Source organism: Triticum dicoccoides, chromosome 3A (genome assembly GCF_002162155.2).
Source record: "Triticum dicoccoides isolate Atlit2015 ecotype Zavitan chromosome 3A, WEW_v2.0, whole genome shotgun sequence".
NCBI classification, from domain to species: domain Eukaryota; kingdom Viridiplantae; phylum Streptophyta; class Magnoliopsida; order Poales; family Poaceae; genus Triticum; species Triticum dicoccoides.
Genome location: NC_041384.1, coordinates 20837474 through 20858122, shown reverse-complemented (window position 1 = coordinate 20858122; position 20649 = coordinate 20837474). Strand labels below are relative to the sequence as shown.

General features: G+C 42.2%; 1 long non-coding RNA gene across 1 annotated transcript in view; it reads right to left on the bottom strand.

The window, feature by feature from the left end:
* The window catches only part of LOC119271022, a 6924-nt gene extending 2314 nt beyond the window's left edge, over positions 1-4610 (bottom strand). Inside the window, exons 1-2 of the long non-coding RNA XR_005134399.1 lie at positions 4485-4610; positions 3125-3219 (exon numbers count right to left, since the gene is read on the bottom strand). This is a non-coding gene — a long non-coding RNA (uncharacterized LOC119271022). The remainder of the gene's footprint in view (positions 1-3124; positions 3220-4484) is intronic.
* Between the last annotated feature and the right edge of the window lie 16039 nt (positions 4611-20649).

The following is a 20649-nucleotide window of genomic DNA, read 5'->3' as shown; positions in this document are numbered from 1 at the left end:
AGTTAGAAGACATGCAGTTGCGGGCCCCTCTCCTCGTCGGTCCCTCCGACAAAACAAAAGCCTAGTTGCAACCAAGTTAGAATATGTGTAGTTGCAACTATGTTGAAAGGCATGCAATTGTGTGACTATAGTTGGACATGCAACTAGCTCCTCTCCTCGTCGACCCCCCACCAAAACAAAAGCCCAGTTGAAACCAGGTTAGAAGACATGTAGTTGAAGCTGTTAGAAAACATGCAGTTGTGTGACTATAGTTGGACATGCAACTGGCGCCTCTCCTTGTCGGCCCTGTGTCAAAACAGAAGCCCAGTTGCAATCAAGTTAGAAGACGTGCAGATGCAACCAAGTTAGAACACATGAAGTTGTGTGAGTAGTTGGACATGCAACTGACGCCCTTTCTCTTTGGTTCGTTCCCTCCGACATAACAAAGCCCCCTAGTTGCAACCAAGTTAGAAGACATGCAGTTCCATGACTATAGTTGGACATGCAACTAGCCCCTCTCCCCATTGGTCCATCCGACAAAAAAAAGCCCAGTTGAACCCAATTTAAGAGACATGCAATTGCAACCAAGTTAGAAGACATGTAGTTGCGTGACTAGTGTGGGACATGCATCTGCACCCCTTTCTCTTCGCGCCGCCCCCTTCGACAAAACAAAGACCCCCAGTTGCAAACCAAGTTAAAAGACATGCAATTGCATGACTATAGTTGGACATGCAACCAATGCCCTCTTTCTTCCCACCGCCCCCTCCAACAAAACAAAGGATGCAATTGCAACCATGTTGGAGGACATGCAGTTGGATGACTAGCATGGGACATGCAACGGGCCTTCTCCTCGTCGGTTCCTTCGACAAAACAAAAGCCTAGTTGCAACCAAGTTAGAATACATGGAGCTGCTGCCAAATTAGAAGACATGCAGTTGCAGGACTATACTTGGACATGCAGCTAGCGCCCTCTCTCTTCCCGCTGCCCTTCCGAAAAAACAAATGCCACAATTGCAACCAAGTTAGCAGACATGCAGTTGTGTGAGTAGTGTCGGACATGCAACTGGCCCCTCTCCTCGTCGGCCCCTTCGACAAAACAAAGGCCCCAGTTGTAACCATGTTAGAATGCGTGCAGTTTTGAACCAATTTAGAAGACATGCAGTTGCGTGACTATAGTTGGACATGCAACTGGCTCCTCTCCTTGTCACCCCTCCAACAAAACAAAAGTCCAGTTGAAACCAAGTTAGAAGACATGGAGTTGCAGCCATGTTGGAAGACATGCATGCGCCCTCTCTCTTCTCGCCGCTCCCTTAGACAAAACAAAGGCCCCTAGTTGCAACTATGTTAGAAGACATGCGGTTGCGTGACTAGTGTGAGACATGCAACTAGCCCCTCTCCTCGTCAGTCCCTTCGAAAAGACAAAATCCCAGTTGCAACCAAGTTGGAACTTGGAAGACGTCCAGTTGCAATCATGTTGGAAGACATGCAGTTGCGTGACTATAGTTTTACATGCAATTGCCCCCTTTTCTTTTCCTGCCGCCCCCTCTGACAAAAGAAAAGACCCTAGTTTTAACTATGTTGGAAGACACGTAATTGCATGACTATAGTTGGACATGTAACTGGCACCCTCTCTCTTCGAGCTGCCCCTCTGACAAAACAAAGGTCCCCCAGTTGCAACCAACTTAGAAGACATGCGGTTTCATGACTATAGCTTGACAAGCAACTATGCCCTCCCTCTTACCCCCCTCCGACAAAAGAAAAGGCCCTCAGTTGCAAGTTGCAACTCTGTTGGAAGACAGGCAATTGCGTGACTGTAATTGGACATGCAACTAGTGCATTCTTCCTTCCCGCCGCTTGCTTCGACAAAACAAAAGGGAATGTTGCAACCATGTTGGAAAGACATGCAATTGTGTGGCTGGTGTGAGACGCGCAACTGGCCCCTCTCCTCGTCGCTCCCTTCAACAAAACAAAAGCCCAATTGCAACCAGTTTAGAAGACATGCAGTTGTATGACTAGCGTAGGACATGCAACTAGCCCCTCTCATTGTCGGGCCTCTCCGAGAAAACACAAAAAACCCAGTTGCAACCAAGTTAGGAGACTTGCAGTTGCAACCATGCTGGGAGAAATTTAGTTGCGTGACTATAGTTGGGCATGCAACCCCCCCCCCCCTCCTCTCTTCCTGTCGCCCTCTCTAACAAAACAAAGGCCCCAGTTGCAACCAAGCTAGAACACATGCAGTTGTGTGCCCTAGTGTGGGACCTGCAACTCACCCCTCTCCTTATCGATCCATCCAACAAAAGAAAAGCCGACTTACAACCAAGTTAGAAAAATGTTGTTGCCACACATGCAGAGCTTAACACTTGCTACATCAAAAATATTGTAACAAAAGATACATCAAATAAACAAACGATCATGAATCTGCTCGATGCATCAAGCTGCTACAACCTAAATTCAGTCTAAACTAGCATATATTACTAGGCATGACGGAACAAAAAAACAAAAAACAAAAAAACCCTACAGGAAACGAGCTACAAATCAAAAAAATCACAAACAACTGGAACAGGCAACAAAAATCTACAAGAACCAACCTACATGGTATGAACATGAAAATCAAACCGTGAATTCTACAAAAATCTACACTCTACATTCTACATTCTACATGGGTCGGAAAATGGCTAGAAAAAAAGAAGATAAACTGAACTCTTAAAATATGAACCAACCATATCAAGTAAAAAACACAGTTACAAAATAGAGAAGACTACTTCTAGTAAAACACTAGTAAGACAAAAAAGTTGCTGCTGCTAGTTAAAATCATGGCCATGGTTTCTTGAAGTAAAGCCAAGCTACAAACATTAAAAAATGATCCCTATTTTTTAGACCTACAAAATCCCTATTATGACAATAAGTGTCTTTCTACTCTCTAACCACACAGGAAGAACTTTGACATGATGGATAAAAAAATTCCAATGATTCAATGTAAGCAACTAGTTAACTAGGGGCTCCCCTCTACTTCAAACTCAGGAAGAAAAAATGAAAAAAGTTCAACCTTCAACAATATATTCTGTGATGATGAGTATAAACTAAAAAATAAGGATCGGAAAATGAAAAAATTACAAATAAAAAATAAACATAGGTTGCGGAGTTACACCTGCGTTTTTGAATTCCTTCCAGGCATATGTGTTGATGCCGCTGGCCCTGCTCTCATGGTTGCAAGGGCTCAGACAAACTCTGCAACCATATCCTGTGCACAAAAGGCGCCAAAACATAAATTTGTGCTAGTGAGAGGCATACATATTCAGCTAATGATTTTAGTGCGATGCTTGTATGCTTCCTAAGAAAAAAGATTTCGAGATAATGATGAGTTATCATTGGCGTCGGCGCTGATGACCGGAAAATATATTTACATTGTGATGTGGAGATAAAAAGATGAATATATCAAAAGACCATATTATCTTGATTCATATACAAAAAAATTAACATCGTACTGATTCATACGGTTTCAGCACAAAAAAAAACTGAAAAAAGATGCTGCTACTGCAAACTTAGTTTCATTAATCATTCTCTTTTTATTCCACAAAAAAGAGAGATAGAACATGCTACTGGTTAAATAGGATCTCGCCAAAAACAAACTGACAAACAAATAAACATGCCCACTCCTGGTGATAGATTCAGTAGTAATCTCTCTTGTTTACAGAGAGAGATTTCAAAAAACATGCTACTGATTAGATAGGGGTTCTGAAAACAAATAAACATACCCCACTCGTACTAATATATTGAGTGATGATTTCTCTTGTTTCGAGAGAAAGATTTTATAAAAACATTCTACCGGTTAGATACGGATTCTGAAAAACAAATAAACATACCCACTCCTACTGATACATTCAGTGATAATATCTCTTGTTTCGAGAGAAAGATTTCAAAAACATGCTACTGCTTAAATAGGGTTTCAGCAAACTCTAAATAAACAAACAAAGAGACCCAACCACTCCTAGTCATGGGCCAGTAACATATTATATGAGGGGATTTAAGTTCAGTAATAATCCTCAAACATACAACTGCTTCACAAAAATAATTGTTTCAGCAAAAAGAGTCTGAACGAAAAATCATACAAAAAATGGGCTGACGACTGTATGCTTCAAACTACTAATCTCGACTCAAATCCCCTCATATCTACACAGTACATTACCACCGCTTGAATAAAAAAAGGGATGATTCTATGCTTCAAGCTACTAATCTGGACTCAAATCCCCTCATATCTACACACTACATTACCACTGCTTGAATTAAAAAAAAGGGACAATTCTATGCTTGAAGCTACTAATCTTGTCTCAAATCCCCTCATATCTACACACTACATTTCCATCGCTTGAATAAAAAAAGGACGATTCTATGCTTCAAGCTACTAATATGGACTTGGTCCAAACAAGAAATGGAACAGAAAAATCCCCTCAGATCTACTGCATCTCGCCAACAAACAAACAAGAAAGAGGAGGGTATATCACTTACTCCATCGGCAGCGTCGCCCATCCTCTCGCTAGCCGCGGAGGAGCACAGCGATTCTCTTCAATTTGCTGCAGAGATCTTCAGATTTCACAGAGAAGAATAGGGAGAGGAAAGAAATGGACTGACGACTCGCCGTTCCTCATCCTCTTAATTACCTCGGGGTGCTGCTCCCTCTCTGCTCCTCTTAATTACCACGGGGGTGCCGCTCCCTCTGCCCCAGCCCACAAACAAAACGTGAGACGCTCGCGCGAATCAAGGCCGGCCCCAAGTATTAGACGATGCTACAACAAAAAAACAAAGTAAATGGGCCGGTCCACGCCTCACACAGGCCGAAACAAAAGACAAAGCGCCCAACACAAATCTACAGGCAACTAGGAGATTGAACGGCTAGCCAGTCGACTGAGACTTCGCGAAGTCTCAGTCGACTGATTTTTAGCAGCTCCGTATTTCTTATCTTTTCTTTCCAAGACAAACATGCACTTAGTTCGGTATAGTTATTCATCTTAACCTTTTGCTACGTGTGGCCTGCACAAATTCGTCGGCAAGTCTCTTTGGAACTACTTCTGTTTCTGCATAATCTACCATGCATGTTGCCACTACTTTAGCTTAATTATTTATATATGTAGAGGCATGACACAAAGTATTGAGCCCACATTTTTATGGTTTTCAGTTGACGAAGTAATGTAAGTTCTGCAAGAGGTAGTCAGAATTGCGATTTTGAATTGGACCGAGCCTATGTGGTAAGATCGTTTATCTTACGATCATACCTATTACAATAGTAAAATCATGGATTTGGTTAGCTAGAATCGTAGAACGTGTCCAAGTAATTTAGATGAAAAGTCGTAGAACCATATGATAGAGAATCACGATTTCGATGACCTTGATTGCAAGTGCCGAGGCGCTCTACCCCACTAAGAGCAATTCAAGCAGACTCCGCAAAAAGTCCCGATCTGCAAAATAACCGCCAAAATATGGGCCAACGCGGAAAATCCCGCCCGAACAGACCCCGCAAACGCGGCTAGCCCGCAAAAAAATTTAAGGGCTGCGGCAAAATCTCGGCCCCAACCTGCTAATACGCGGGTTTCCCCCTCATGTCTGAGGTGCCCCGCATTTAAGCGAAAGCGGTTAATGGGGGGGGCATTTCAGGCCGCGCTTTCCCCACCAACCACCTACCCTCTCCCCCTCACCCCCCGCCGCCCAAAATTCCTGTGAAAGCAGCCGACAGGAGCTTGCCAAAAGGCCGCCACACGCACGAGGCCTCCCCTCCCCCCTGCGTTGGCGGGCCGAAAAGTTGTGGATCTGCGGCCCTTCATCGCGGGACGCCGGATTTGGCTTTTCTGGTCGCTGGTGGCTGCGCCAAGCGATGGAAAGGTCTGGGAGCATCTCGCGCAGCCCCGGCAAGGTCGCATCGCTGCATGTAGGTACGGGTTCGTCCTCCTGCCGCCGCCGACAGTTTGCGGGCATGGATTCGTCCGGCCGTCTACCAGACTCGGCGCTCACGCAGCGGCTCTGTGGCTCGCCGATGTCACTCATACAGTGCGATGATTTGATATGTCTTCATCGTATCTACTTTTCCAAACACTTTTGCCCTTATTTTGGACTCTAACTAACCCGGACTGACGCTGTTTTCAGCAGAATTGCCATGATGTTGTTTTATGTGCAGAAAAAAAAAATTCTCGAAATGACCTGAAACTCCACGGAATATCTCACAATAAATAATAAAAAATCCTCGCCAAAGATGAAGACCAGGGGGCCCACACCCTTGCCACGAGGGTGGGGCGCGTCCCCCCCTAGGGCGCGCCCCCTTCCTCGTGGGCCCCCTAGAGACCTCCGGACTCCAACTCCAACTCTATATAATTGCTTTCGGAGAGAGAAAAATAGGAGAGAAGAAATCATCGCGTTTTACGATACGGAGCCGCCGCCAAGCCCTAAAACCTCTCGGGAGGGCTGATCTGGAGTCCGTTCGGGGCTCCGAAGAGGGGGATTCGTCGCCGTCGTCATCGTCAACCATCCTCCATCACCAATTTCATGATGCTCACCGCCGTGCGTGAGTAATTCCATCATAGGCTTGCTAGACGGTGATGAGTTGGATGAGATTTATCATGTAATCGAGTTAGTTTTGTTAGGGTTTGATCCATAGTATCCACTATGTTCTGAGATTGATGTTGCTATGACTTTGCTATGCTTAATGCTTGTCACTAGGGGCCGAGTGCCATGATTTCAGATCTGAACCTATTATGTTTTCATCAATATATGAGAGTTCTAGATCCTATCTTGCAAGTCTATAGTCACCTATTATGTGTTATAATCCGTTAACCCCGAAGTGACAATAATCGGGATACTTACCGGTGATGGCCATAGTTTGAGGAGTTCATGTATTCACTATGTGTTAATGCTTTGTTCCGGTTCTCTATTAAAAGGAGACCTTAATATCCCTTAATTTCCATTAGGACCCCGCTGCCATGGGGGGGGGGGGGTAGGACAAAAGATGTCATGCAAGTTCTTTTTCATAAGCACATATGACTATATTCGGAATACATGCGTACATTACATTGACGAATTGGAGCTAGTTCTGTGTCACCCTATGTTATGACTGTTACATGATGAACCACATCCGGCATAATTATCCATCATTGATCTGATGCCTACGAGCTTTCCATATACTGGTTTACGCTTATTTACTTTTCCGTTGCTATTGTTACAATCACTACAAAATACCAAAAACATTACTTTGCTTTCGTTACTCTTTTGTTACCGTTACCATCACTATTATATTACTTTGCTACTAAACACTTTGCTGCAGATACTAAGTTTCCAGGTGTGGTTGAATTGACAACTCAGCTGCTAATACTTGAGAATATTCTTTCGCTCCCTTTGTGTCGAATCAATAAATTTGGGTTGAATACTCTACCCTCGAAAGCTGTTGCGATCCCCTATACTAGTGGGTTATCACGATTGCACGCGGACAGTGTTACGGCTAACTTCGGGCACGCCGAAGCACCCCGGATGGGTGTTCTTCAAATGCGAAAACGATGGGGTACGTGCTGTTTTCGTTCGGATCATTTTGATAGCTCATTCTTTGGTTCAATTGCGGTAGCTCATGTCGAACATCATCATGTGTGTAGGAAGATGGATGCTCATTTTTATTTTGGGAAGACGAATACATTGATTTATTGATACGAAAAAACTTAATAGACATTGACACACTCCTTAGAAGAATCGAAGGCAATGATGCAGCTGCATGTGCAACTAGAGGGGAAGCAACGTCTATTTTTTCCGAACCAAAGATGAAGAAAGAATAATGCAAAGTCAAGAATCCACAGATCAACAACGAATGCATGGAGAAAATATTAGTCCAACTAGTGGGAGCAGTTATGGAAGTTGAAAATCTTCTAAAATGCATACTTGTGGTTCTTGTTTTATTTGGTCTTGCTATTCTAGCAAAGATTTGGTGGTGTCTTATGTATCCAATGTTATTGAAAAAGCAAAGAAATACATTATGTTGGATCAAATTAAGGTGTAAATTTAGGTTTTCCGGGCTGGGAGGAGCTGCGCCAGATCAAACCCCGCAAAGCCGACCCATAAAAGAGCATATTCTGTGAATATCCTTTTTACGGGTCCGTTACCACTAGTGCAGAACCGGGCTATAGCACCGGTTCGTAAGGCCCTTTAGTGCCGGTTTGGTAACCGGCACTTAAGTGTGGGGACTAAAGGTCCCCCCCTTTAGTACCGGTTCCGCACGAACCGGCGCTAAAGGGCAACCACGTGGCAGGAGCCAGCTCCGGGGGCGCGGAGGACATTAGTACCAGTTGGTAACACCAACCGATACTAAATGTTTGGGTGTGTTTTGGTTTTATTTTTTATTTTTACTTTAATTTTGTGTTTTCAATTTAATTTAGAGATTGTTTTACATTATAATGAGTTGTTAAATCATTAGGTGAAAGTACCGCATATTAGTTTGACTGGATGCATGTGGATCCTAGCTAAGTCATCAAGTATATGCCATATCCATATTATACTTGATCACCTAATTAAATGATCGAGGTAATATGGATATGGCATATACTTGATCACTTAGCTAGAATCCATCCAGTTGAAACTAATCAGTGGTCTCTTTCATAAATGATATAATAACTCATCATCATCATCATCATCATCATCATCATATTAATATAAAAACTTTTGCATCATATATATCATCACCAACAACAGTTTTCATAGCTAGATACAAATCATCATATATAGTCGTCTCATTACCACTACTTAATCATCATATAGTCATTACCGCTATCTAATCACCACCAACACTAGCTTAAAGAAGAAACATTCACTTGTACCAGAAGCAAAGATATCATCGAGTTCAACATGGTAATGATATTATAAGCATTCATAACACCACAAAAACAAATCACTCTTTGAGATTAAGTTTCGGATGAAGAACACGGACATGAGAGGACAAGTACTAAGAGCATGAACTAGCTAATCACTCCTGCTGCTCTCTCTCTCAGGTAAAATAGCATAGAACATGTATAACTTTCCTGATTCATCATATTGGAGCATGCAGATGAACCTGTCTCCTAATCGTGGGTTGCGCTTCTGGTTGCTCCCCCTAGTACTTCTCTGCGATCGTTCACAATTTTGCTCCAGTCTTTTACTATTAAGCATTCCTCGCTATTAGAAAACCAGAATGCACTAAAGTGCACTGTAGGATATCTTGGCCGTAAGCTAACAATATTCATGGTACCTTTAGTCTCGATCCAATCAGGCACAACATTCACCGGGATTCCCTGTTGAAGAACATCGTATAGTAACATACTTAGCAATGAAGTTTAGCTTAAAAAATAATATATGCAAAAGATGCACTGAGGAGAAATAGTAGAAATCTTACCATCTTTCCTAAATATATGTGATCGTAGTTCAGTACGAACACTATTGGTTGCACGTTTTGAGTACTAACATTTGTAAGTGCAGGAAAAAAATTGTCTTGACAGCATCAAGATCCTCAAGCCATGAAACATAATGACTTGTCTCCTCGCAGTTTAGTTCAGCCTCGAGACAGTGGACGCTCATGTCTACCAAGCGCCGGACATGTTTGCTTGATTGGAAATAAGCTGTCAATAAAAAATACTTGACAACTATTTTTGAATAAACAATATCAAAGACATAAATATGGTTGAAAAACTCATATAATGGTAGAACTGGAGGCGTTTACACATCGACCCAGATGTCTCTATTACCTTCAATATCATCTTTTGGACGAATATCAAAGGTGATAACCACATCAGGCTCAAATGCATAAGCCTTGCATAGTGCTTGCCAAGTTTTGCATTCAAAATAGGTGTATGTGTCTGCATTGTATAATTTGATGTTGAAGGTATAACCATGCTCGGTCTTCAAGTAAACTTTTTTTACCTCCATAGTTTTGTTGGGACTGAAACCTATCTTAAGACAAAAATTCTTGCATGGCAGGGGATACGCTAGTACAATAGTGAAAAATTAAAATTAAAAGTTGAAGCAAATGAAACATAAGTCATGCTTAATTACGAAAAGAGACTTGTCGTTCTCACTTACTGTATCCACTTCGAAGTTCTCATCCAGCTTGATGCTGAAGCGCCTATCATCAACTAAAAAAATTTTGCCGCACCGGCCGCGCTGGTCTTCGCAGTATTCGCACATAATGAAATCGTGTTCATCGTCATACGACATTCCTATGTTCATAGGTGAAACATTAAAAACTTATTAGTTCTATTAATTCAACTAATTCAATTAAGCACTTATGAAAAATATACCTAAATAAAGTAGCTCAACTAATTCAACTAATTCAACTAACTAGTTCAACTAATTAATTCAACTAATTCAACTAAACTAGTTTTATTAATTTTCTTACTAAAAATAAGGTAGCTACTTTTATATAGTAAAATATTAATTAGATGATCAAATCCCTATATAATAAAGTAGGTAGTTCTATATAGTATTTTGATTAGATCATCAAATCTCATATACCTAAATTTTCTTAGTAAAAATAAACTAGTTCTATTAATTCAACTAAGAATTTACTAAAAATATAAGGTAGCTAGTTCTATATAGTAAAATGTTAATTAGATGATCAAATCTCTATATAATAAAGTAGGTAGTTCTATATAGTAATATTTTGATTAGATCATCAAATCTCATATACCTAAATTTTCTTACTAAAAATAAACTAGTTCTATTAATTCAACAAATTCAACTAAGAATTTACTAAAAATAAACTAATTCTATTAATTTTCTTACTAAAATATATAAAGTAGCTATATATAGTAATATTAATTCTCTAAGCAGGCTAGTAGGACCCCCATTGTCAAATACACCACTTATTGACAAACCAATAATATTTTCCTGCTCATTAACATTTTTGCACTGAGAAATTACTTTACCTACATTGCTTTTATGTGCACATAAAAGCTATACATGCAGAATTTGGCATTGTTCCACGCCCCCTCCCCCAAACGAGCGATATGATTTTAGAAGTGTTTCAACATAGTTGCTCGGTAAAGATGGTGCCCTAAGGGGTATAATGTTCACAGTATAAAAGGTGCTTAGTCCAATAAAAAGAGTGCACACATACGATTGTGCAAGGTTTAGGCAATGCAAAATGAAGGTTCCCATGTCATTATAACCATACGGGATACTAAGTCACAGTGAAGGGTATAGTTTGCATGTTTCACTTGTTGGGGAACGTAGTAATTTCAAAAATTTCCTACGCACACGCAAGATCATGGTGATGCATAGCAACGAGAGAGGAGAGTGTGATCTACGTACCCTTGTAGATCGACAACGGAAGCGTTTGGTTGATGTAGTCGTACGTCTCCACGGCCCGACCGATCAAGCACCGAAACTACGGCACCTCCGAGTTCTAGCAAACATTCAGCTCGATGACGATCCCCGGACTCCGATCCAGCAAAGTGTCGGGGAAGAGTTCCGTCAGCACGACGGCGTGGTGACGATCTTGATGTACTACCGTTGCAGGGCTTCGCCTAAGCACAATATTATCGAGGACTATGGTGGAAGGGGGCGCCGCACACGGCTAAGAATATGATCACGTCAATCAACTTGTGTGCCTATGGGGTGCCCCCTGCCCCCGTATATAAAGGAGTGGAGGAGGGGAGGGCCGGCCCTCTCTATGGCGCGCCTAGGGGAGTCCTACTCCCACCGGGAGTAGGATTCCCCCTTTCCTAGTCCAACTAGGAGTCCTTCCATGTAGTAGGAGTAGGAAACAAGGAAGGGGCGCAGCCCCTCCCCCTAGTCCAATTCGGACTAGGCCTTGGGGGGGGGGGGGGCGCGGCCTGCCCTAGGCAGCCCCTCTCTCTTTCCCGTATGGCCCAATAAGGCCCAATACTTCTCCCGGCGAATTCCCGTAACTCTCCGGTACTCCGAAAAATACTCGAATCACTCAGAACCTTTCCAATGTCCGAATATAGTCGTCCAATATATCGATTTTTATGTCTCGACCATTTCGAGACTCCTCGTCATGTCCCCGATCTCATCCGGGACTCCGAACTCCTTCGGTACATCAAAACTCATAAACTCATAATATAACTATCATCGAAACCTTAAGCATGTGGACCCTACGGGTTCGAGAACAATGTAGACATGACCGAGACACGTCTCCGGTCAATAACCAATAGCGGGACCTGGATGCCCATATTGGTTCCTACATATTCTACGAAGATCTTTTATCGGTCAGACCGCATAACAACATACGTTGTTCCCTTTGTCATCGGTATGTTACTTGCCCGAGATTCGATCGTCGGTATCCAATACCTAGTTCAATCTCGTTACCGGCAAGTCTCTTTACTCGTTCTGTAATACATCATCCCGCAACTAACTCATTAGTTGCAATGCTTGCAAGGCTTAAGTGATGTGCATTACTGAGAGGGCCCAGAGATACCTCTCCGACAATCGGAGTGACAAATCCTAATCTCGAAATACGCCAACCCAACATGTACCTTTGGAGACACCTGTAGAGCACATTTATAATCACACAGTTACGTTGTGACGTTTGGTAGCACACAAAGTGTTCCTCCGGCAAACGGGAGTTGCATAATCTCATAGTCATAGGAACATGTATAAGTCATGAAGAAAGCAATAGCAACATACTAAACGATCGGGTGCTAAGCTAATGGAATGGGTCATGTCAATCAGATCATTCACCTAATGATGTGATCCCGTTAATCAAATAACAACTCTTTGTCCATGGTTAGGAAACATAACCATCTTTGATTAACGAGCTAGTCAAGTAGAGGCATACTAGTGACACTCTGTTTGTCTATGTATTCACACATGTATTATGTTTCCGGTTAATACAATTCTAGCATGAATAATAAACATTTATCATGATATAAGGAAATAAATAATAACTTTATTATTGCCTCTAGGGCATATTTCCTTCAGTCTCCCACTTGCACTAGAGTCAATAATCTAGTTCACATCGCCATGTGATTTAACATCAATAGTTCACATCACCATGTGATTAACACCCATAGTTCACATCGACTTGTGACCAACACCCAAAGGGTTTACTAGAGTCAATAATCTAGTTCACATCGCTATGTGATTAACACCCAAAGAGTACTGAGGTGTGATCATGTTTTGCTTGTGAGAGAAGTTTAGTCAACGGGTCTGCCACATTCAGATCTGTAAGTATTTTGCAAATTTCTATGTCAACAATGCTCTGCATGGAGCTACTCTAGCTAATTGCTCCCACTTTCAATATGTTTCCAGATTGAAACTTAGAGTCATTTGGATTAGTGTCAAAACTTGCATCGACGTAACCCTTTATGATGAACCTTTTGTCACCTCCATAATCGAGAAACATATCCTTATTCCACTAAGGATAATTTTGACCAATGTCCAGTGATCTATTCCTAGATCACTATTGTACTCCCTTGCCAAACTCAGGGCAGGGTATACAATAGGTCTAGTACACAGCATGGCATACTTTATATAACCTATGGCTGAGGCATAGGGAATGACTTTCATTCTCTCTCTATCTTCTGCCGTGGTCGGGTTTTGAGTCTTACTCAACTTCACACCTTTGTAACACAGGCAAGAACTCCTTCTTTGACTGTTCCATTTTGAACTATTTCAAAATCTTGTCAAGGTATATACTCATTGAAAAACTTATCAAGCGTCTTGATCTATCTCTATAGATATTGATGCTCAATATGTAAGCAGCTTCACCGAGGTCTTTCTTTGAAAAACTCCTTTCAAACATTCCTTTATGCTTTGCAGAATAATTCTACATTATCTCCGATCAACAATATGTCTTTCACATATACTTATCAGAAATGTTGTAGTGCTCCCACTCACTTTCTTGTAAATACAGGCTTCACCGCAAGTCTGTATAAAAGTATATGCTTTGATCAACTTATCAAAGCGTATATTCCAACTCCGAGATGTTTGCACCAGTCCATAGATGGATCGTTGGAGCTTGCATATTTTGTTAGTACCTTTAGGATTGACAAAACCTTCTAGTTGCATCATATACAACTCTTCTTTAATAAATCCGTTAAGGAATGCAGTTTTGTTTATCCATTTGCCAGATTTCATAAAATGCGGCAATTGCTAACATGATTCGGATAGACTTAAGCATAGATACGAGTGAGAAAATCTCATCGTATTAACACCTTGAACTTGTCGAAAACCTTTTGCGACAATTCTAGCTTTGTAGATAGTAACACTACTATCCGTGTCCGTCTTCCTCTTGAAGATCCATTTATTATCAATGGCTTGCCGATCCTCGGGCAAGTCCACCAAAGTCCACACTCTGTTCTCATACATGGATCATATCTCAGATTTCATGGCCTCAAGCCATTTATCGGAATCTGGGCTCATCATCGCTTCCTCATAGTTCGTAGGTTCATCAAGGTCAAGTAACATGACCTCCAGAATAGGGTTACCGTACCACTCTGGTGCGGATCTCACTCTGGTTTACCTACGAGATTCGATAGTAACTTGATCTGAAGTTACATGATCATCATCATTAGCTTCCTCATTAATTGGTGTAGTAGTCACAGGAACAGATTTCTGTGATGAACTACTTTCCAATAATGGAGCAGGTACAGTTACCTCATCAAGTTCTACTTTCCTCCCACTCACTTCTTTCGAGAGAAACTCCTTCTCCAGAAAGTTTCCGAATTTAGCAACAAAAGTCTTGCCTTCGGATCTGTGATAGAAGGTGTACCCAACAGTAACTTTTGGGTATCCTATGAAGACACACTTTTCTGATTTGGGTTTGAGCTTATCAGGATGAAACTTTTTCACATAAGCATTGCAACCCCAAACTTTGAGAAATGACAACTTTGGTTTCTTGCCAAACCACAGTTCATATGGTGTCGTCTCAACAGATTTAGATGGTACCCTTTTAACGTGAATGCAGCTGTCTCTAATGCATAACCCCAAAACGATAGTGGTAGATCGGTAAGAGACATCATAGATTGCACTATATCCAATAAAGTACGGTTATGACGTTCGGACACACCATTATGCTGTGGTGTTCCATGTGGCATGAGTTTGTGAAACTATTCCACATTGTCTTAATTGAGGACCAAACTCGTAACTCAAATATTTGTCTCCGCGATCAGATCATAGAAACTTTATTTTCTTGTCACGATGATTTTCCACTTCACTCTGAAATTCTTTGAACTTTTCAAATGTTTCAGACTTGTGTTTCATCAAGTAGATATACCCATATCTGCTCAAATCATGTGTGAAGTTCAGAAAATAACGATACTTGCCGTGAGCCTTAACACTCATCGGACCGCATACATCAGTATGTATTATTTCCAATAAGTTAGTTGCTCGCTCCGGAGAACGGAGTCTTAGTCATCTTGCCCATGAGGCATGGTTCGCAAGCATCAAGTGATTCATAATCAAGTGATTCCAAAATCCCATCAGCATGGAGTTTCTTCATGCGCTTTACACCAATATGACCTAAACGGCAGTGCCACAAATAAGTTGCACTATCATTATTAACTTTGCATCTTTTGGTTTCAATATTATGATTATGTGTATCACTACGATCGAGATCCAACGAACTATTTTCATTGGGTGTGTAACCATATAAGGTTTTATTCATGTAAACAGAACAACAATTTATTCTCTTACTTAAATGAATAACCGTATTACAATAAACATGATCAAATCATATTCATGCTCAACGCAAACACCAAATAACACTTATTCAGGTTCAACACTAATCCCGAAAGTATAGGGAGTGTGCGATGATGATCATATCAATCTTGGAACCACTTCCAACACACATCGTCACTTCACCCTCAACTAGTCTTTATTCTGCAACTCCCATTTCGAGTTACTAATCTTAGCAACTGAACTAGTATCAAATACTGAGGGGTTGCTATAAACACTAGTAAAGTACACATCAATAACATGTATATCAAATATACTTATGTTCACTTTGCCATCCTTCTTATCTGCCAATCACTTGGGGTAGTTCCGCTTCCAGTGACCAGTCCCTTTGCAGTAGAAGCACTTAGTCTCAGGCTTAGGATCAGACTTGAGCTTCTTCACTTGAGCAGCAACTTGCTTGCTGTTCTTTTTGAAGTTCCCCTTCTTCCCTCTGCCCTTTTCTTGAAACTAGTGGTCTTGTCTACCATCAACACTTGATGTTTTTCTCGATTTCTACCTTCATCAATTTCCGCATTACGAAGAGCTTGGGAATTGTTTCCGTTATCCCTTGCATATCATAGTTCATCACGAAGTTCTACTAACTTGGTGATGGTGACTAGAGAATTCTGTTAATCACTATCTTATCTGGAAGATTAACTCCCACTTGATTCAAGTGATTGTAGCACTCAGATAATCTGGGCACATGCTCACTAGTTGAGCGATTCTCCTCCATCTTTTAGCTATAGAACTTGTTGGAGACTTCATATCTCTCAACTCGGGTATTTGCTTGAAATATTAACTTTAACTCCTGGAACATCTCATATGTTCCATGACGTTCAAAACGTCTTTGAAGTCCCGATTCTAAGCCATTAAGCATGGTGCACTAAACTATCAAGTAGTCATCATATTGAGCTAGCCAAACGTTCATAACGCCTGCATCTACTCCTGCAATAGGTCTGTCACCTAGCGGTGCATCAAGGACATAATTCTTCTGTGCAGCAATGAGGATAAACCTCAGATCACGGATCCAATCCGCATCATTGCTACTAACATTTTTCAACACAATTTTCTCTAGGAACATATCAAAATAAACACAGGGAAGCAACAACGCAAGCTATTGATCTACAACATAATTTGCAAAATACTACCAGGACTAAGTTCATGATAAATTTAAGTTCAATTAATCATATTACTTAAGAACTCCCACTTAGATAGACATCCCTCTAATCCTCTAAGTGATCACGTGATCCAAATCAACTAAACCATGTCCGATCATCACGTGAGATGGAGCAGTTTCATTGGTGAACATCACTATGTTGATCATATCTACTATATGATTCACGCTCGACCTTTCGGTCTCCGTGTTCCGAGGCCATATCTGTATATGCTTGGCTCGTCAAGTATAACCTGAGTATTCCGCGTGTGCAACTGTTTTGCACCCGTTGTATTTGAACATAGACCTTATCACACCCGATCATCACGTGGTGTCTCAGCATGAAGAACTTTCGCAATGGTGCATACTCAGGGAGAACACTTCTTGATAATTAGTGAGAGATCATCTTAAAATGCTACCGTCAAACTAACCAAAATAAGATGTATAAAAGATAAACATCATATGCAATCAAAATATGTGACATGATATGGCCATCATCATCTTGCGCCTTTGATTTCCATCTCCAAAGTACTGTTATGATCTCTATTGTCACCGGCATGACACCATGATCTCCATCATCTTGATCTATATCAATGTGTCGTCACGTGGTCGTCTCGCCAACAATTGCTCTTGCAACTATTGCTATCGCATAGCGATAAAGTAAAGCAGTTATTGGGCGCTTGCATCTTATGCAATAGAGAGGATTTTGCCAGTTGCCGATAACTTCAACAAAACATGATCATCTCATACAACAACTTATATCTCATCACGTCTTGACCATATCACATCACAACATGCCCTGCAAAAACAAGTTAGACGTCCTCTACTTTGTTGTTGCAAGTTTTACGTGGCTGCTACGGGATTAGCAAGAACCGTTCTTACCTACGCATCAAAAACCACAATGATAGTTTGTCAAGTTGGTGTTGTTTTAACCTTCGCAAGGACCGGGCGTAGCCACACTCGGTTCAACTAAAGTTGGAGAAACTGACACCCGCCAGCCACCTGTGTGCAAAGCACGTCGGTAGAACCGGTCTCGCGTAAGCGTACGCGTAATGTCGGTCCGGGCCGCTTCATCCAACAATACCGCCGAACCAAAGTATGACATGCTCGTAAGCAGTATGACTTATATCGCCCACAACTCACTTGTGTTCTACTCGTGCATATAACATCAACACATAAAACCTGGCTCTGATACCATTGTTGGGGAACGTAGTAATTTCAAAAATTTCCTACACACACGCAAGATCATGGTGATGCATAGCAACGAGAGGGGAGAGTGTGATCTACGTACCCTTGTAGATCGATAACGAAAGCGTTTGATTGATGTAGTCATACGTCTCCATGGCCCGACCGATCAAGCACTGAAACTACGGCACCTCCGAGTTCTAGCACACGTTCAGCTCGATGACGATCCCCGGACTCCGATCCAGCAAAGTGTCGGGGAAGAGTTCCGTCAGCACGACGGCGTGGTGACGATCTTGATGTACTACCGTCGCAGGGCTTCGCCTAAGCACCGCTACAATATTATCGAGGACTATGGTGGAAGGGGGGCGCCGCACACGGCTAAGAATATGATCACGTCGATCAACTTGTGTGTCTATGGGGTGCCCCCTGCCCCCGTATATAAAGGAGTGGAGGAGGGGAGGGCCGGCCCTCTCTGTGGCGCGCCCAGGGGAGTCCTACTCCCACCGGGAGTAGGATTCCCCCTTTCCTAGTCCAACTAGGAGTCCTTCCATGTAGTAGGAGTATGAAACAAGGAAGGGGCACAGCCCCTCCCCCTAGTCCAATTCGGACTAGGCCTTGGGGGGGGGGGTGCGGGCAGCCTGCCCTAGGCAGCCCCTCTCTCTTTCCCGTATGGCCCAATAAGGCCCAATACTTCTCCCGGCGAATTCCCGTAACTCTCCGGTACTCCAAAAAATACTCGAATCACTCGGAACCTTTCCGATGTCCAAATATAGTCGTCCAATATATCGATTTTTACGTCTCGACCATTTCGAGACTCCTCGTCATGTCCCCGATCTCATCCGGGACTTCGAACTCCTTCGGTACATCAAAACTCATAAACTCATAATATAACTGTCATCGAAACCTTAAGCGTGCGGACCCTACGGGTTCGAGAACAATGTAGACATGACCGAGACACGTCTCCGACCAATAACCAATAGCGGGACCTGGATGCCCATATTGGTTCCTACATATTCTACGAAGATCTTTTATCGGTCAGACCGCATAACAACATACGTTGTTCCCTTTGTCATCGGTATGTTACTTGCCCGAGATTCGATCGTCGGTATCCAATACCTAGTTCAATCTCGTTACCGGCAAGTCTCTTTACTCGTTCTGTAATACATCATCCCGCAACTAACTCATTAGTTGCAATGCTTGCAAGGCTTAAGTGATGTGCATTACCGAGAGGGCCCAGAGATACCTCTCCGACAATCAGAGTGACAAATCCTAATCTCGAAATACGCCAACCCAACATGTACCTTTAGAGACACCTGTAGAGCACATTTATAATCACCCAGTTACGTTGTGACGTTTGGTAGCACACAAAGTGTTCCTCCGGCAAACGGGAGTTGCATAATCTCATAGTCATAGGAACATGTATAAGTCATGAAGAAAGCAATAGCAACATACTAAACAATCGGGTGCTAAGCTAATGGAATGGGCCATGTCAATCAGATCATTCACCTAATGATGTGATCCCGTTAATCAAATAACAACTCTTTGTCCATGGTTAGGAAACATAATCATCTTTGATTAACGAGCTAGTCAAGTAGAGGTATACTAGTGACACTCTATTTGTCTATGTATTCACACATGTATTATGTTTCTGGTTAATACAATTCTAGCATGAATAATAAACATTTATCATGATATAAGGAAATAAATAATAACTTTATTATTGCCTCTAGGGCATATTTCCTTCATCACTTACATTATTTTTTTGCTCATAATTATTGTTTCCTTTTATAGTAACTCTATAAACGTATATTCCGAGTGAGTTTGACCACATAGCATTGGTCCCTAGATTATATCCTAATCCCTCTATCTATAGACACATGTACACAGCAAGGTTGGGAGTACATGGATTTTCGGCACCGATGGCAAACCGTCAAAGGGAGCTGCTTGATAAGGATGGTGCCTCGAGGGGTATAATGTTCATGGTATAAAAGGTGCACGATCCAATAAAAAGAATGCACACATCCGCGGGTGTTTGAAGGGTCGAATTTGCCAAGTCCGTCTGTAGATGCTCTGAGCGCGAATCCCTCCACTAAAAAAAGTCGAGGCACATAGAGTAGTTGCATGGCCCTTGGGACTGTACATTGACTTTCGAGCAGCATGAATTCCAGGGACCGCACCTTGTTTTTATTTTGAGAAAAGTCTAAAATAAACCTTGGATTAGTACTCATAGTCTGAGTTGAACCTTGACCTTTAAATTCCTGAAACTAGCACCCTATACTCTATAATCCCGGTCTGTCCCGGCTGATTTTGCTAAACGACTGTTTGCGTCATCGAGAAAAGGACAATCTCGACTGGGATCAAACACTACTCTCACAGACTAGAGGGGCCCACATTTCATATTCATCTTCCCCAACCGATCCATCTACTATGTAGTCCACCTCGTCACCACACCCTCCCTCCTCGAAGACACACCCATCGCCTCGATGTACTGGGAGATGCCTCGTCCCCGTCCCCGTCAACTCCAGGTCGCCGGCACCGGTCCCTTCTCTGCCTCGCTGACCCTGTTCGCCATCGGCCCGTCGCCCTTGACCCAGGCCCCGCATCTGCTCAGAACTCGCGGGCAGAGGATTGGAAGAGGACTCCCCCGAGCTCTCTTGCACC